We start from the raw sequence: 5,709 nt of genomic DNA, 5'->3' as shown, positions 1-5,709 counted from the left end.
GCAGTTCACCCTAATTGAGTGACCTTGGATGGCCCCCACTGGGACACCTGTCACAAGATTATACATGTTGTAATCTCTGGAAAATTACAAGAAAGCTGCTATTCTGAATAAATAAACCCTATATTTTAATCAAATAATGCAAGCTAGTGCATTTCATTATGGGGTGACCATCTGAGCCCTGATTACAGGTGCTGTAAGTACAAGTACCTTGAAATTTATTAGAAGATCTTGTGATATTTCAGCACCAATCAAATCCACACTAATACCTAAAACCAATATTTGATTCAACACTAAACCCTATATTGATTTGGATACAGATACCAACATCACATCTTCTGCAAATCCCTAGTTAACACACTATCTGAGCAAAGAAAATACCAGAGCAGCCTCTCAGCACAAGGACTGGCCAGGAGCCCAGACATAAGAAAAATGTACTTAGTCTCACCTGGATGGACTTTAATACAAAAGTGTTATAAAAGAAGTGATCTGTATAGGATCTCTCAGTCTGGCCTGGCTGGTGCTAGGAACCAGGCCCTTCCTTCCTGACATTGGCTGAAATTTGGTTGAACTTTAACTGCACGAAGTGTATTTGAAAATTGTACTTTAGAACCTTGGGCTATAAGAAAACTTTATTCTCACAGTGACAATCACCTCTTTGCAGAGGGCCAGCACAAGGACAATGCACTACTTGTGTCCTACTTAACCCTCAAAATAACATAGTTAAACTGGGGGTTGCTGGGTATAGGGATGCACCAGCCAGATCCCCTGACCCTTGGTCACCCCTCTGTTTTGTGGGCAAGGAGAGAAAATAGTATTGGAACCACTACCCCACCTAAATATCCCCCTATATAGGTAAGACCCTCAAGCCAAGTTTAAGGCTGCTTTGTGCCACTGTAGTAGTGGCAATCAGTTATTGCATGGCTGAGGATCTGGCCCCCTGTCTTCAGCAGGAGATGAAGCCACTCAACATCTATCGAAGAGATATTCAACACACCTTACAAGAGTGGTCTGTAAATCACCAGTGTAGGGACGCATAGCTCCCGAATCGTCAGCCCACAGGCGCGGCAAACTGCTCCCATGGCTACGAGGCAGGAGTGACCTTCAATCCAGCGTTTGTGTTTGGGAAACTTATTTGGCTGATTTGATTGTTTCCTCGCAGCTGGTGTTCACGCGCTCAAGAGATGGGTTCGTTATCTTATGTGCATGTATACTGCCCGGCTTTTCTATGCGCAGGAATGTAACCACTAAGAAGTGTTGTAAACAAAGCAAGGAGAGAAATAAAAACCCCAGGAAAAGTTTTCCTGGGAGGCTTTTTGCAAGAGGCTTGTAAAGCTCTCTGGCTACCAACAAACCTGGCGTTCTGTTTCCTTTCCTGCGTCGTCACCACAGCTGGTGACCCCGACGTGATGCCCCTCTACTCACCGGCTGGATACGCCGAGCGCGCCCGCGGCTGTTTGCCGCCCCTTATTCGTGAGTATGGGGGGGAGACTTTCCAGTGCCCAGAAGGAGCACGCAAGAGAGTTACAAAAGATTATAAGGCAGCGATCATGTGTCGCTGTCCCGGTCGCTCATATTGAGGACCTTCTAAGGGAAATAGATCGCCAGTGCCCCTGGTATCCGGACTGCGGGTCATTACAGCTTTTTGATTGGATACGGATTGGGATCACCTTGTATAGTGAACCCCGTGCCCCAGTTCAGCACCTGCTGCTCTGGCAGCGTTGTAAGGAGGCGCTGGAGGGGTTCGGCCCCGACGGCCTTAAGCCGGTTTCCCCTTTGCCCCCAGGTGATGGGCCACCCCCCTCCTGCCCGCAGCTGACCCCCCCTGCGCCGCCGCCCGTGGCGGTGCCCCCCTGCCTACCGGTCGGGCAGGGGGGCGCTGTCGCCGCGGCGGTGCAGCCGGTGCGCAAGGCCGGTCTCTTGACCGACAAGGAATCCAAGTGTGGGTTCGAGGCGTTCCCCGTCTCTAAGCGAAATAATGGAAACGGGGGCCAAGTAGTGGACTGGGAGGCTCTCCCCTACTCGGTTCTGCACGAGCTCCGGGGGATCTTGGAAGGTGTGTCAAACGGTTATCACTTGCTCCCCCAAGATTGGAAAGACATGTGTCGCATGGTGCTGTCTCCCGCGCAATATGTTGTGTGGGACAGCGAGTACCAGCGAGAGGCGCTTGCGGCAGCAGCACAAGGTGGAGGGGCTTATCTTGCTGAGCAGTTATATGGCACAGGGCAGTTTTCGGGCATCCCCGAGCAGGTGGTGGGCACGCCCCAGGTAGCTTTTCCCATCATTGGCCAGTGTGCCCGTCGCGCGTTTCGCAGGGTCCCCGCTGCGAGCGAGTCCTCTAAGTCTTTCGACCCTGGCGGAGTTGCTGCAGGCGTGTACTGATGTAGGCACTCAAACCCATCAGATGGCCCTGCTGACAGCTGCCCTGCACAAGGGGCAGAAGCCTCAGGGGAACTGCTTTAACTGCCACAATCCATATTGATGATTAGGCGTACGGCCCTCCCCCTCCGTTGGCTCACTGATGAGCCCGTATGGGTTGCGCAGTGGCCGCTTTTCCCCAGAATATGTGCAGTGTATATTGTAGCAGAGGTAAAGGAAATGCAAACCTACCAATATAGGTTGTGTTGTCTTGTTCAGATCACTGTGTGTTTGAAAGCAGGAGTTAGAAGTAAAAGGCAATCAAAAGACTGGGAAAGTTAATTGTGTCCCTTTTAAGTAAAAATCTTTAAGCTGTAGATAGCATTTGTATTAATGCAAGTTTCTAACTAATAAGGTAGAAGCCACTGAAATCTGGGCTGCCTATGAACAAATACAAGGAAACATTTTAAGCAATGACTGACTGCCCAAAAGGGGTAGACCTCTGTTCTTTTGTTTTTCAGATCATCAGAGAAAACGGATGCCAGCTGAACAGCATTCAATGTACCATGCATTTACTGGCACAATAGGGATTATTTTTGTGTTTTATGGCAAAAATTGTTGTTAAGAGTTGTATACCAACAGTCTTTGGAAGCAAAGACATGGAAGGTTAACCCACTCCCCATATTGCCCATGGGATCCTTCTGGCTACCTCAGATTTCTAGCCAGAGGGCTGGGGAGGGAGGAAAGCAATTAGACACCTGAGGTTGTACCGAGTGCACTCCTCAAAAGTGGGTGTGCTTGTCCCGGTTTGTTGCTCCAAAGCTCTGTAATAAAGTTATTTTACTGGAAGAGTGAAGGTTTCCTTTGTAGGTTAAAAGAAGCCGAGAAAGGGAGAAGAGGAAAAAGCACAGAATGAGTTAACTGAGAGGAAAATACAGCTTGCAGGCTCATCCAAGGCCACAGCCAAAACTTGGCTGACCCCCAAGACAAGGGGGGGGCTTAAATGTGCCCGAGCAACTGTGAGATCTGCAAAACACTGCCAGGCATTAATGAAATGTGTTAGGTTTCTTTTCTCACAGGTAGAAAAGTGCTACCCAAAGATCCTAGCACCCCTGCCATTTATTAAAACCAGGAGACTGAGTCTATGTAAAGTCCATCAACGAAAGACTGCTTTGGCTCCATGCTGGAAAGGCCCTTTCCAAGTCCTGTTAACCACCAACACCGCTGTGAAGTGCCAAGGACTGACTGCCTGGACCCATGCTTTTCACTGCAAAAAGACCCCTCCACCTCGGGAGGACTCTTTGACTAATGATAAGCCTATTTCTCCTTCTAGTCCTGCTGTGCCTTCTGGACAGCAGGAAAAAGGAAAAAAAAGACAAGGTGAAGTGCTAGTAACCTCTCCCTTGTCCACTGACAGACCTACTGTTGCTTTGAATTTTTCTAGAAGAAGCAAAACCATTACAGGGTGATGTGCTAGTAACCTCTCCCCTGTATGATGCTAAACCACACTGTTTCAGGAAAAGAGAAGAAGGAACACTTGCTTCCTTGAAACCACAAAGTCCAGGAATTCCTGACTACAAGAGACATTAAGAACTGACCCTGGTGAAGAAACAAAAAATTATAACCTGGAAAAAAAGAAACTTGTGGGACCCATGCTTGGGAACGTGGTATTGATTGGATTTTGGGGTTTATTCTACAGGCTGCGCCCTGTGTTTTGAATAAGTCCTCCAGTATGTATTGCCTTCCCTAATTGGATTTTAAATGATAAGTACCAAAGGCACCTTGTTGCCATTGCCCCTGCTATCTTCTTTATTACACTATTACCCCTGTAACACATTCAAATACAGACAATGACCCAGAAGTTGCTGACAGAGATGGTATTGAATATCACTGAGGCTGGGAAGGCATTGCAGTGGGATCTAGCATGTTCAGGCTTGGCCCACTGCCCTTACAGACACATCAGGAGTACCATCTGATCTGTGGCCATAGAGACATACTTAGAGACTTTCTAGGTAAAAGTGCAAACGTTCTTAATGCTCCTTCCAAGCATATGGACCGGTAAAGAGGGTGTGGCCTTCCACATACCAAATCCTGCCGGGTCCATGGGGAGGATGCATGTGGGATTGAGTAATTCACCAAGACATCTGGGAAATTAGACTACCTGGTATGCCCAGTTAATTTTAGTCAGTGCTCCTGGGATTACACCTGACAGGACGCTTACTTTTTTCAAGTTAATGACAGTTGTGTGTATGTTAATGACACCACATTACAAGACATTTGGGTCCACCTGGCACAAGTATTAAATCAATCTGATTTCTGCCTGGCCGTTGCCCCGGACATGCAAGGTCTGTTAAGTACTTGCCTTGTTCCTGTCTGCAAACCACCCAGCAACATCTGGGGTGTGAGACAGTGAAAGAAATGTGTTGTTTTAAGCTTACTGATAATAGTTTTGCATCCAATAGCAGACTGATATGCTGAAATGTTATGTTTAAGTTATCCGCTAGGACGTTTTTCCTCCTTGGTGGAATTATATCTAGTCATAGCCACCCTTAAAGTGGATAAAGACCCTCTTATAGTATGGGCTCTTAGTTTTAGTTTTTGGTGTTTCATTTTGCTGCTTTGTTTAGTGTATACCCAATCTAGTGGCATTGTGCATGCTACCCTGTGAGAGTGTTTTGTTTAAACACTGCATCTATAAAATAAAACAGGGGGGGATGTAGGGACGCATAGCTCCCGAATCATCAGCCCACAGGCGCGGCAAACTGCTCCCATGGCTACGAGGCAGGAGTGACCTTCAATCCAGCGTTTGTGTTTGGGAAACTTATTTGGCTGATTTGATTGTACCCTCGCAGCTGGTGTTCACGCGCTCAAGAGATGGGTTCGTTATCTTATGTGCATGTATACTGCCCGGCTTTTCTATGCGCAGGAATGTAACCACTAAGAAGTGTTGTAAACAAAGCAAGGAGAGAAATAAAAACCCCAGGAAAAGTTTTCCTGGGAGGCTTTTTGCAAGAGGCTTGTAAAGCTCTCTGGCTACCAACAAACCTGGCGTTCTGTTTCCTTTCCTGCGTCGTCACCACACACCAGAGAGAAGGAATTTATGTTTCCAGTTTATCTAGTGAGTACTCTCAATTCATCCTGCCTAATGAGCAGCTCACCTTAGTTAATCCAGCAGTTCTCCTCTCTCTTCAACCTACTGTGCAGTTCTTTACAACAACATTTACTATTTCTAATCAGCTGTGTCATAGATGGAATGCCTCTGTTAAAAGTATATGAGGACTATCTAAAAGGCCATTTTTTCCCTGTGCTAGCTTATTTTTGGCCACATCTGTCCCATAAATTTGTTGACAATCA

At 47.0% G+C, this 5,709-nt stretch overlaps 1 long non-coding RNA gene across 1 annotated transcript; it reads left to right on the top strand.

Annotated features, from left to right (window-relative positions):
- The first annotated feature begins 1,036 nt into the window (after window positions 1–1,036).
- LOC128831514 (uncharacterized) lies at window positions 1,037–5,399 on the top strand. The gene is made up of 2 exons (XR_008443820.1): window positions 1,037–1,470; window positions 3,435–5,399. It is a non-coding gene; the product is annotated as an uncharacterized LOC128831514 (long non-coding RNA).
- The last annotated feature ends 310 nt before the right edge of the window (window positions 5,400–5,709 follow it).

Source organism: Malaclemys terrapin, chromosome 2 (genome assembly GCF_027887155.1).
Source record: "Malaclemys terrapin pileata isolate rMalTer1 chromosome 2, rMalTer1.hap1, whole genome shotgun sequence".
Classification (NCBI taxonomy): domain Eukaryota; kingdom Metazoa; phylum Chordata; order Testudines; family Emydidae; genus Malaclemys; species Malaclemys terrapin.
This window is presented reverse-complemented; position numbering and strand designations above follow the sequence as displayed.